This window comes from Phalaenopsis equestris, unplaced genomic scaffold (genome assembly GCF_001263595.1).
Source record: "Phalaenopsis equestris unplaced genomic scaffold, ASM126359v1 Scaffold000273, whole genome shotgun sequence".
Classification (NCBI taxonomy): domain Eukaryota; kingdom Viridiplantae; phylum Streptophyta; class Magnoliopsida; order Asparagales; family Orchidaceae; genus Phalaenopsis; species Phalaenopsis equestris.
Window position 1 is genome coordinate 255,841 of NW_018164715.1, and position 13,602 is coordinate 269,442.

The following is a 13,602-nucleotide window of genomic DNA, read 5'->3' on the forward strand; positions in this document are numbered from 1 at the left end:
TTATTTTGAAAAAAAATATTGATCTCAAAACAAATCCTCTGAGATGAGCCTACGTCAACATTTGTGTGTGTGTGTGTGTGTAGCAATCAGCTGCAGATCTTCAAATACAAAAGCTCACTTTTGAACGCGGTTCTTTAGTACGTCGAAGATTGCACTTTAAACAAAGGACGTCTCATTTGAGCAACTGGTGGTGGAAAAGGTCATCGACGCTGCAAAAAGAGAGTGAAACAAGCAAGGAAACTTAAGTATATCAATATAATAAATTAACATAATAAATTAAAGTATATCAATATAATAAATTAAATAAATGAGTAGGTATTAACATAAATGATAAATATTTTCAATGTAAAAAAGGAGAACATTTACTCAATTCTTATGTTCTTACTATGTTCTTACATGTCACCTAAACTTCAATTTCTACATATATATCACCTTAATTGTGCATGAAAATATGTATTTCATTTTTTAAAAGTTTAAATAGTAGTATTTTTAATGTGATATAAGAGATTTAGGGGTTAGATATGTAAATAAATAAGAATTCAGTGGTATGTATGTAAAAGCCCTAAAAAATTAAGGAAAAAAAAAGGTTCAAGATGAACAAGCAAGTAAATGAATTATTATCCGATAGAACAAGAGCATTAGAAAATCTTCTGATAGAACAAGAACATTAGAAAATCTTCAAAATCCCTAATTATAATAAGTGAAATAGAAGGCAGGTATAATTATAAAGCTTCATAAGAGTAAGACAACAAAATCCCTAATTATAATAAGTGAAATAGAAGGCATGTATAATTATAAAGCTTCATGAGAGTAAGACAATAAACAATGATATGATTTTTAAGATTTCAAAATTATAATAACTTAATACAGTTAATTAATTCATTTTAATAGTCTAACCCTTATCTTTTCTAAACAAAATCAGCACTTTATAATTTTAAAGAGTAAAATAATTTAGTCAAAAGATTGAGATTCTAGAATGTATGTTAGAAGCAAAGAAATGAACCTTTCGACGCATCTTATCTTTCTTAGCTTTCATAGCTGCTCTAATAGCTCGTGCACGTACTTCTTCCCAATTTACTTTTGATGGCGGATGCACAACAAAATCCAATGGTAATGGTTCTGGCAGAGAAGCACGTTCTCTAAGAGACGTCTGATGTAATTTTTTCCTCCTAAACCCAACGAAAAATTAGGTGAGATGAACAGATAAATCGAATTATTATGAAAGTATATGCAGCATCCAAAGGAACTTATTAAGAAAATTTATTAATATCATCGTCTATTGATTCCTTTTCCGGAGATTTCTTCGCAGGGCTTCTAAATAAAACATTAATGGAGCCACAAAGATTAAGTATGATGTCAATAGAAAAATCACTTAAATGTATATTAACTTTATAACAAAAAAAAAGGAACATTTGCATGCATACCACTCAACTCTTATGTATTTGATACACCTAAAATTCAAGTTTTACGTACATATATGGCTAGGGCTGTCAAAAAAGCTCGTAGTTCGCGAACAACTCGTGTTCGGCTGGTTAAGGAGTTCGTGTTCGTCAATGAGTTCGTGTTGGATTCGTTTTTTAGCTCGAAATAAAAAAAAAATTATATAATTATTTATATAAAAATATATTACACATATTATTTATATAAATATATATTTTATATATTTAATCTAAATTTAAATTGTAATTGCTTTTCTGGTAATGTGGTTATGCACTTTGTTTTGCAGACATTTGGTTCAGGTTCGAATTCAACACTCAACATCTATTTTTTCAGCTTAATTTTAAAAAGCCAATTTCGAGCAAAACATGAACATGAATATTTAAATCAAATCAAACACGAACACACTTTTCACGAGCAAATTTCGAACATGAGTCAAACACAAGTCAAGTTTGAGCTCGATCAATCTCGACTCTTTTACAGCTCTAGTTGTATCAATACAACCAATACAATAAAATGAGCATGCACCTAATACTTGCTCCTCTTCCGGGTCCAAGTCCCTTGCATGAAAACAGTGAATGTCTATTTATAAATTTTGTGGGTGACATGCTCCGTAAACATTGCATAAATCAGAACCGTTTCATCAGACGGCCCAGAATATTTGTTTGATTGGATGATGTTATATTTGAGCATTTAAGTGTACTAAAGATGTCAAAATAGAGTGATGTTAGTCTCATTGGATTCATCTCATTAAGACATTCAATTTGACTAAAAATTTGTTAGATTTGACTATAAATAAATGGATCATAGATAGGCAACTGATAAAAAGAAACTAGTAATTAAAGAGACTCTAATATGAAAATAAAATATTAACTTATGTTACACATTATCTCTAATTATTTGGAATTAATAATCATTTCTCTAACAAAGCATAAAAATTTCCTGGCGACATATCGCGGGAAGAAATTTCTATCGTCTGAGACGAATTTTCATTATGTTTTGGTAAGAGATCTTCGAAGTTTGAATTCAGGATCATCAAAGACCTAATTTCAACAAATTTATAGTTAAACTGAGCACCTCGAGAATACAACCCAAATGACACTAAAAGTGATCCAATCTGAGAATAAGCGAGCCGAACACGAGGCTTAGCTGGTGTTCGGCTCGTTTACACCCCTATTTATAAACAAAATCTAAATGGTCAGTAATAACAATTTTAGGTACTCTAAATAAAAAGTATAATAAGACATTGAGTAGAACATGAAATTCCAAAAGACAAAATCAGATAATGACAACTATATAAAAAGAAACTAATCTTCTCTTCTATCAAACATTGTTGCTGATGCAAAACACATAAATTTATAGGGTTTTCTTAAAACAATCTAACACAAATGTCATTATAAAAATTAAAAAAAAGGGGGTATTTACATGCATAGCCCACAAATTTAATGTATTTACATATCTCACACCTAAACTTTCATATTTAAACACATAGCACTCAACTTTTAATACCACATCAAAAATAGCATTATTATCATATTTAAAAAATGAAATACACCTTTTCATGCATAGTTTTAAAAGACCAAAGTGCTATGCATGTAAATATGAGAGTTTAAATGTGATATATGTTAATACAAAAGATTTGTGTGCTAGGTATGTAAATTTCCCCAATAAATAATAAGAGGATGCTTTTTTTACCATAACAAGTACATAAATTAGTTTCAAGAAAACAAACAGTCTAACACATAAAATCTTTTGATATAATAAATGATCAAAAGAAAATAGAAAAAAAAACTTAAGTTGACATAAATTAGTTGGAAAAAAATAAAATAGAATAAAATTTAAATAAAATTTAAGAAATAAAAAAAATATTATGTAGGCTATGATTTCAATTATAGAATCATAATCCAAGTATGTGACAAAATAAATCCAATAGCATGTTGCATGAAATGATGAAATAGGACGAGGAGAAGATAACTCGTGATAACGGGTGCATAAACACAAACATTTGCATTCTCGCACTCGAACACAGACATCATATCCTGAAAGAATTTCAAGGATCACACTTGAGCAACAAAATAATTTCACATCCAATAAATTTTTATTATAACCAATTAATGTTTATCATAGTATTTGTGAAACAACCAAAAATATTAAAGAAAAAAAATCAAGGCAAAAAGCTAAATGTCTACTCTACAATCAACGAGATCATAAAGTGTTAATAATTTGTCGCAAAATAACAAACTCTATAGCCGTATTTGCTTAATAGATTACAAATGTCAAATTAGAAGGTTGATTAGCCAAATTTGGACAACTTTGATACAAATTTGCAAGCTTATTTTCATCAGAAGCATAACATCAGATAATAATATTAGATAAGTTTATTTGTTGTCCTAAATAAATTTATTTTATTTTATAATTACGGTAGTTTGTTACATGTCTTTGACGGTGACCTTAAGTAACAATTTATTTGCTAATTCCTAAGGTTGGTCGATATGGTTTGACATGAAATGAAGTCCTTTTGGTTCTTGAATACTTTCAAGTTCAATGACCAAAGTTCAAACCAAGTACTAAATATGATTTCAATTGTTTTGATGTCATATCATAAATTCAATTCTTCATAGTCCGATATTTCGAAAGTTCGATAGATTTATGCAAGGTATAGCTTTTCATTTTCACAGAATTGAAGTCTCCTCTTCAATTGTCACCATCTAATGACATCTGTCGATTGTCATTATGGTTAGCAATTTTCTTGGTATTGTCATTGTTCATTGTCACTATCTAAAGAATTTTTTGAAGTGAAAAACGTGTTTCGCGAAGAACAATTTGCCCGCGAAGTCACACCGATCAGTTGTTAGGCACTCATTCCATAAGGAATTATTTTGAAGTGAAAGACATGTTATATTCATTAATTCTTGGGCTGACAGAGGAGCTCACAATATTTTATAAATAACTCCCTAGATTTCTTTATATTTATAATTAGCACTCTTAAATAAGATATAAATCTTAGCACTATCAATAGCTATTGTTATTGCTTAGGAACAAAATTCACGGAAGTGAGCTACTCATAAATTATTTGAAGCAAGTACTTAAAATTTTTTAATTGCTATGTATGATTGAGCACCAAATTTGAAGGCAATTTAGAATTAGCTTGGGCAAATAGTTGTTATGTCACCTCCACTCACTCATGAATGAGTAGTTCATAAATAGTTGTTATGAGGCAAACTAATTCTCTTTGGTTGAATAAGAATATCTTCTTACAGTTTTCTATTTTGTGTGCAAATTTAGGGAGTGATTCCTACTTGAGTGGTGCTAATTTGACCGCATAACTACGATATAAATCTTCAACTTAAACTGATTTTGAGGCATAGATTTCACATTTCTATAAATTCTTTGCTTAGCTTTATTTCTTCTATATATATATTATTATTGGCTTTTTAAAGCGCTTAATTTGGCTCAATGTGGCACTATTAAGAAAAATGAAATACACCTTTTCATGCATAGTTTTAAAAGACCAAAGTGCTATGCATGTAAATATGAGAGTTTAAATGTGATATATGTTAATACAAAAGATTTGTGTGCTAGGTATGTAAATTTCCCCAATAAATAATAAGAGGATGCTTTTTTTACCATAACAAGTACATAAATTAGTTTCAAGAAAACAAACAGTCTAACACATAAAATCTTTTGATATAATAAATGATCAAAAGAAAATAGAAAAAAAAACTTAAGTTGACATAAATTAGTTGGAAAAAAATAAAATAGAATAAAATTTAAATAAAATTTAAGAAATAAAAAAAATATTATGTAGGCTATGATTTCAATTATAGAATCATAATCCAAGTATGTGACAAAATAAATCCAATAGCATGTTGCAGGAAATGATGAAATAGGACGAGGAGAAGATAACTCGTGATAACGGGTGCATAAAAACAAACATTTGCATTCTCGCACTCGAACACAAACATCATATCTTGGAAGAATTTCAAGGATCACACTTGAGCAACAACGAAATTTCACATCCAATTAATGTTTATCATAGTATTTGTGAAACAACCAAAAATATTAAAGAAAAAAAATCAAGGCAAAAAGCTAAATGTCTACTCTACAATCAACGAGATCATAAAGTGTTAATAATTTGTCGCAAAATAACAAACTCTATAGCCGTATTTGCTTAATAGATTACAAATGTCAAATTAGAAGGTTGATTAGCCAAATTTGGACAACTTTGATACAAATTTGCAAGCTTATTTTCATCAGAAGCATAACATCAGATAATAATATTAGATAAGTTTATTTGTTGTCCTAAATAAATTTATTTTATTTTATAATTACGGTAGTTTGTTACATGTCTTTGACGGTGACCTTAAGTAACAATTTATTTGCTAATTCCTAAGGTTGGTCGATATGGTTTGACATGAAATGAAGTCCTTTTGGTTCTTGAATACTTTCAAGTTCAATGACCAAAGTTCAAACCAAGTACTAAATATGATTTCAATTGTTTTGATGTCATATCAGAAATTCAATTCTTCATAGTCCGATAATTCTTCATAGTCCGATATTTCGAAAGTTCGATAGATTTATGCAAGGTATAGCTTTTCATTTTCACAGAATTGAAGTCTCCTCTTCAATTGTCACCATCTAATGACATCTGTCGATTGTCATTATGGTTAGCAATTTTCTTGGTATTGTCATTGTTCATTGTCACTATCTAAAGAATTTTTTGAAGTGAAAAACGTGTTTCGCGAAGAACAATTTGCCCGCGAAGTCACACCGATCAGTTGTTAGGCACTCATTCCATAAGGAATTATTTTGAAGTGAAAGACATGTTATATTCATTAATTCTTGGGCTGACAGAGGAGCTCACAATATTTTATAAATAACTCCCTAGATTTCTTTATATTTATAATTAGCACTCTTAAATAAAATAAGATATAAATCTCAACACTATCAATAGCTATTGTTATTGCTTAGGAACAAAATTCACGGAAGTGAGCTACTCAAAAATTATTTGAAGCAAGTACTTAAAAATTTTTAATTGCTATGTATGATTGAGCACCAAATTTGAAGGCAATTTAGAATTAGCTTGGGCAAATAGTTGTCATGTCACCTTCACTCACTTATGAATGAGTGGTTCATAAATAGTTGTTATGAGGCAAACTAATTCTCTTTGGTTGAATAAAAATATCTTCTTACAGTTTTCTATCTTGTGTGCAAATTAAGTGAGTGATTCCTACTTGAGTGGTGCTAATTCGACCGCATAATGCAAAACTACGATAGAAATCATCAACTTAAACTGATTTGGAAGCATATATTTCACATTTCTATAAATTCTTTGCTTAGCTTAATTTCCTCTATATATATTATTATTGGCTTTTTAAAGCTCTTAATTTGGCTCAATGTGGCACTATTAAGGTGATAAATTACAATTGCCATTTGATTTTGTAAAGTTCAAATTTCTCATTAATTTCTTGAAATTTATTCGATCATTACATTGTCAGAAAGTAAATTATTGACTTAGTTGATATTTTAAGATCTAGAAATCATTTTAATTCCTTTTTTTGATTTACACTCATTACAACTTGGTAATTACATTAAGAAACCTTAATCACATTATTTGTCTTACTGTAAAATATTTCTATCTTAAATAATGATTGAAAAAATAGATGTTCAATTTTGCTAACAATGAAAAGTTTACGATTACTCTAGGCAATGACTCAAATAGATTCCAAAATAAGAAACGCTAACACTTTATGACAACAATTATAGTCTACTAGGAATGCCAGTCTTACCCATCTATCAACTAACTCTTTAGTGTGCTTCCTATTAGCTTTACACTCCTCATCATATTTTGATAGAAACATAATAACCTGTGCCAAGGAAAAACAAAATTTTGCATGTTACTTTTCATGAGTTGAGGCATATGTACAACTTTGTTGCAATGAAGTTATGAAACCTAACCTTCCCAAGGCCACTCTTCTTAAGTTTTTCCCTCTGATCATACTGCTCTAAATCAACTGGAAACTGAGGTGTAAAAAAAATTATCATTAAGAAGAGCAAGCAGATAAATAACTTGAAAAAAAGAACCTAAAATCCATCACGAAAATCTTTTCATACAAAGTACAATAAATCTCTGATTAAGTTAGTTAAACTTACACCAAAAATAAAAATAATCAATGAGATCGGGGCTATACATACACCAGAGAGTAACTTTAATATAGCATTACGAAGAGTCATATTAGGTAAGCTCCCATCTGGCAAAGGTTCCAGCCAATTCCTTAGAAGTGTAAGTACTTCATGATCTAAAAAATTGAGCTGAAGTTTCTTCCTACAATAGAAACGGTGCAAGGAAAGTCTAGAGAAAATCAAAATATAATGAGAGTTGTTAGCGAAAAGGTTATGGTGAAGTATTCAAGAGAATGAAAAACTGCTCAACTGCAGATATCTATCTTACTTAGAAAGTGCTTCTTAAAGAAGTGGTAGCTTCTTGAGTTTATTAATAGCTGGCTTATTTTGTCTTTTTAGCTCTACATCTTCTTCAACTATAACTTCAAATTCAATCATAATATCTTCAACAATCATTGCAAGCTCAACTGGGGATTTTTCAATTTCCACCATCTTTTCACTAATCTTAAGAAACTCATTCATCTTATTATCCTCTTTGGCCTATATGGTAATCATACATGTTAGGCATTAAGAAAAAAATGCTATGCATGAAGACTGTGTTAGTGATACGAGTGAGGTAACAAAGTAAATCATTGACATATTAAGTACAATATTTAAAACTTCGAGCAAAACATTAATAAATAAATCAAATCATAATTTGTCAAAAGAGAAAATTATGACCCCAAAAAAAATTAAATAAACGCAAACGAGAGAAATAAAACTTGTGGAACATCCCCAATAGATTTAGCTTCATTATCACTACCAACATAATCAATTTGATCAACCACAACATCAACAACAAAATCATCACCATATGATGAAACTTTTGTTGATATTGGGGTTGATCAACTTGGTCATTTTGGAAGTGAGGAATGGCGTATTGAAGTTCACAATCTTATAAGCATCCCTAAAAATATTCAAAATCCTACGTTTATTTGAAGTAATGAAGCTTGAACCTTTCAAGCTTATCTCCAACAACTTCCGTAAGCATCTAAAAAGTCCAAAAAATCACAACAAATGGGACTTTAGTGATGGCACTAGAAATGAGTCCCAAAGTGCTTGTACACTCAAACAACAACAACCATAACTATAATGGCCTATACAGTAGAATGGGGGCAGCTCTCTTACATTTATTGGCCTAATATCCTCTTGAAAATTCAAACTAATAAAAGAGTTCTCACTTCAAGAAGAAGATAAAAAGGACATAACACAAGGCTCTACTTCAACTAATCAAAATTTTCTTGTCGCAATAAGTGCTTAACAACTCGCTCTGATTCATAACACATAAAAAATATTACTATTTTAACTAAAAAAAATGGAATGCATATGTTCATGCATAATTGGTATGTACGTAAAAATTGAAATTTGAGTGTTGCTTGTTAGATATGAAAATACATACAATTTTTTTGGACTTCTTAGATGCTTAGGAGTGTTGTTGAAGATAAGCTTGTAAGGTTCCAATTTTGTTACATCAGATAAACTTAGGATTTTGAATATTTAAAGAAAAGCTTATAAGAGTGTGAATCAATACGCCATTTGTCACTTCCAAAATGATCAGTTTGATCAACCCCAATATCATGAACAAAAACATCATCATATGCTGATGATTTTGTTGATGATGTTGTGGTTGATCAAATTGATCATTTTGATAGTGATAATGAAGTCGAATCCATTGGAGATGCTCCACAGGTTCTATTTCCCTCGTTTGCGTTTATCGAGTTTTTTTTTGGATCATATGTTTTCCCATTTAACAAATTATGATTTGATTTTATTATTAATGTTTTGTTCGAAGTTTTAAATAATGTATTTAATCTCTCTTTAATTTACTTTGTTGCCTCACTCGTATCACTCGCATGGTCTTCATGCATTGCAATTTTTTCTTAATGCCTAACATTTGTGATGACCTTATAGATCGAAGAGGATAATGAGACGATTGAGTTCCTTAAGATTGGTGAAAAGATGGTGCAAATTGAAAAATCACCTGTTGAGCTTTGCAATGATTGTTGAAGATCTCATGGCTGAATTTGAAGTTACAACTGAAGAAGATGTTGAGCTAAATAGACAAAATAAGCCATCTATTAATAAACTCAAGAAGCCACCACTTCTTCAAGAAGCACTTTTTAAGTAAGATGGATATCAGCAGTTGAGCAGTTTTTCATTCTCTTGAATACTTTACTATAACCTTTTTGCTAACTCTCATTATATTTCGATTTTATCTGGAATTTCATTTCACCGTTGCTATTGTAGGAATAAACATCAGCTCGAATTTTTAGATCATTGAGTCTTACAATTTTAAGGAATTGGCTGAAACCTTTGAAAGATGGGAGCTTACCTAATATGACTATTATGACTGATATATTATAGTTACTCTCTGATGTACGCATAGCCCTCATCCCATTGATTATTTTTATTTTTGGTGTAAGTTTGACTAACTTAATTGGAGATTTATTGCACTTTGTATGAAAAGATTTTCTTGAAAGATTTTAGGTTTTTCTTTTAAGTTACTTATATGTTTGCTCTTCTTGATGATAATTTTTTTGCACTTCAGTTTCCAGTTGATTTAGAGTTGTATGATCAGAGGGAACAACTTAAGAAGGGTGGCCATGGGAAGGTTAGGCCTCATAATTTCATTGCAACGAAGTTTTACATATGCCTCAACTGAAGAATAATAACATGCAAAATTTCATTTTTTCCTTGACACAAGTTATTATATTTCTATCAAGATATGACGAGGAGTGTAAAACTAATAGGAAACTAGCTAAAGAGTTAGTTGATAGATGGGTAAGACAGACATACCTAGTAGACTATAATTATTGTCATGAAGTGTTAGTGTTTCTTATTTTGGAATCTATTTGAGTCATTTCTTAGAGTAATCATAAACTTTTCGTTGTTAGCAAAATTTAACATCTATTTTTTCAATCATTCTTTATGATGTAAATATTTTACGGTAAGACAAATGAAGTGATTAATGTTTCTTAATGCAATTACCATGTTGTTATGGGTGTTAGTCACACAAGAGAATTAAAATGATTTCTAGATCAGATTTGCCCGATAGCCACCTGTTCCACCTCTTTGGCCTCCACAACTACGACCGCAACATCCAAACTATTCACATCCACCTGTTTCTCTCCTTTTGGGTGTGGCATTGAAAAAGCTTAGCTCAGGTGTGTCTCACTTTTCCACAGTTATAGCACCTGTGGGCCTCCCTCTGAGCACTTGTTCTAACTGAGCTTGATGCATCCAAAGTTGATCGCATCCTAAATGACCACTCGGTTGAGCCGAAACACGTGGTGAGGTAGTGGCTCCCGTCGAGACATGAACTCCCTGTATGAGCCCTACTAAGACCTTAAGAACTTCATGATCTATCTTCCCTAGAATTTTCAATCCTTTTACCTCCCATAGCATCCTCAATCAAAAGGATCTAAATTTCGATCACACAAAAAAGAGAGTGAGGTAGCAGCTGAAGTCCTGCAGCAGAAGCTGTCTCGCTCGGACAAGGCAAAAATTGATCTCGATACAAGCTTCAAATTCCTCAATGCTACTCTCTGATACCCTCTCGTGACAGAGGAATTCTGAAAATTTGCCTCTCCTGTTGAAGAGAAACAAACGCACGATCTCCAGGTCCACGTATCTCCTAATCACGCTCCGGTACCTCGCGTTTCCTGACCCTCAAGCCAACTCAAGAAAACGGACCCGTACTTACTCCATTGGATGATCTTGAGGAAGCCAATGGTCACAATTCAGGGTTGATAATGTGGTTGGCGTTGCTGGCGACGGACGAGACAGCATCAGTCTCCACCTCCTCAGCTATGCTGCTACTGCTAGAAATAGCTTTCCACAGCCTCCAACTACAGCGCCTCGATAGGCTTACCGAACTCTGCACGTCGCTGGGAGCTCTGCAAATTGCCACTCTCCTTCTCGCCGTCTACCGACCCTCCAGATCGGAGGATTCGACCTTTGTATGCGACGATCCCGAACTCCAGAATAGGATGCTTCGTCCTTCGTAAGCGGCAATGCTTCGTGAGCTTTGCTCCAATGTTGATATGAATCGATCTTTGCTCTGTTTTTCTCTGCAATTAGAATCTCTTTCTCCTCTCACCTGCTCTTTCATTAAAGTCGGTAATAGGATCCCTCGCTCTTCTGATAAAGGCGAACAGAGAGTTTTTCGCGCCATGGAAGTTGCTGAAGAATCGCACTTCCGAGCTTAAGTGGCAAGGAGAGATTCGAATGCGTGTCAGCAGCGTGAAGGAGAAGGCCTCCGTCTCCGACGCCGCAGCTCTGTTCGCCATCCATGCCCTTCTCCGCTTAACTATTTCGGGACAACCCTAAATATCCATAAATCACAGATGATTTTTCTTAAACTATTGAAACGAAATGATGTATTTGCAGGTGTTTGCCAACATTTCTCCAAGAATTTTTATATTTGATTGATTTGTAAGTAACAGAGTTTCTAATAATTTGTATACATATCATTCAAATTTTTATATCACATAAAAAAAATAATAATATCATTTTTTATTATGTTTAAACCGACCAGTAGAATCCTCCAACTCGGAAGGGTGCGTCAACAGGAATCCCAAAAATACAGGTCTCATATATTAAAAATATTGGTATAGCACTCATTATTCTAATTGAAAATGTAGTCTCGCAATTATACTCCCCTATATCTATAAATATTAAATATTCTTATTGTTTATTATTGTGTTATGTATCTATTTATCTTTCTTGTTAACCGCTTTATTAATTGTGTTAATTGGCCATCTTCAGTAGCTTGGTCAGGTTCTACAACTTCATCAAGCCGATGTCTTATCAGAATCTTTCTTCTTTCAACTATTTGGTTAAAGTAGTGTGTGCCACTCTGGTCTCTAAGTCCCGCATTTTCAACATCTCCTTCTCGAATCTCCTGATATAAGAACAAAAGCTTTCATTATGTCCCTGTTTAACCTACCAAAAGGCTTGTGCATTTTTATTAGGCCTTTGGGTACTAAGAGACAAAGTCAAGAACATCCTTCTTAAACTAATAAAGAAGTCGATCACCCTTACATGAAAATTGTTGAGCCACCTAAAGACAGCCTCTCTCAGTGTAGCATAGAACTGCCGACATTTCACTGTACTAAAAATCCTTAGAAGGTAGACGATTGATTCAAAAGAGGCAATTCAGTCAGTCGAGCCATTCCAACCCTTATACAATTCTAATGTGGGAATCTTAAACTTCTCTAGTGGTTCAGCATTAGAAATCTGCCTAAAGACTGTATTTTTCGGCTGGTGGTGTGCCTCAATGCACCCATATCACTGTTTGTTTATTGGTGCAGCCAAAGCACTGCTCTGGCACGAGGAGTCTGTGAATCCTCTGACTCCTACACCGCTTAGTAGCCATGGGGTTCCGGCTCCTCTTCCCGAGGGTTTTGCCCCAAGAAACTTGCTCCCTTCCTCCTAGCACTAATCGAGTTAGTTCCACCATTTGCCCCTACTGAATTTGCTACTAAACAAATTCCCTAATTCAATCCATATTTTCATGTCTCGTTTCACCCCTGTGTGCTCTTATTCTTGGTGGCATGATTTTGCGCTCACCGCACTTTTTAGGATGTTGCATCTAAATTTCTCCTCCGAGTCACACGCTAGCAAAAGAGCGCAAAATGGAAGAAAGAAATAGAGAATATAGCGTATTAATGAGCACTAGTGAACAGTAATTTAGAATGAGTACATTGACCTTTTTGGACATTTTTGGCTAAGATCGTACAACCATCATTTACAGAATTGCCACTTATTTAAAGAGAGAAAATGCACGTTACACAAAATTACATAGATAACCCTACTTTAATATGGATTGTACATGGTGTTATATATATTTAGCCTTTGTGGGGCCCATGGACCTTTTGGGTTACTCGACCCGGTGAGCTGGATGACAAAGATGAGCGGCCAATCTTGTCACCTGACTGTTCTAGTAGGGTTATCTGAACATTTCACAATGCGGGTGTAGTTGGTCAGACAACCCTGCGAAGT

General features: G+C 32.7%; 1 long non-coding RNA gene across 1 annotated transcript; it reads right to left on the reverse strand.

Moving 5' to 3' along the window:
• Window positions 1-1,021: 1,021 nt before the first annotated feature.
• On the reverse strand, window positions 1,022-11,908 carry LOC110024766. The gene is made up of 2 exons (XR_002294035.1): window positions 11,303-11,908; window positions 1,022-1,169 (listed from the first exon to the last, which is right to left on the reverse strand). It is a non-coding gene; the product is annotated as an uncharacterized LOC110024766 (long non-coding RNA).
• Between the last annotated feature and the right edge of the window lie 1,694 nt (window positions 11,909-13,602).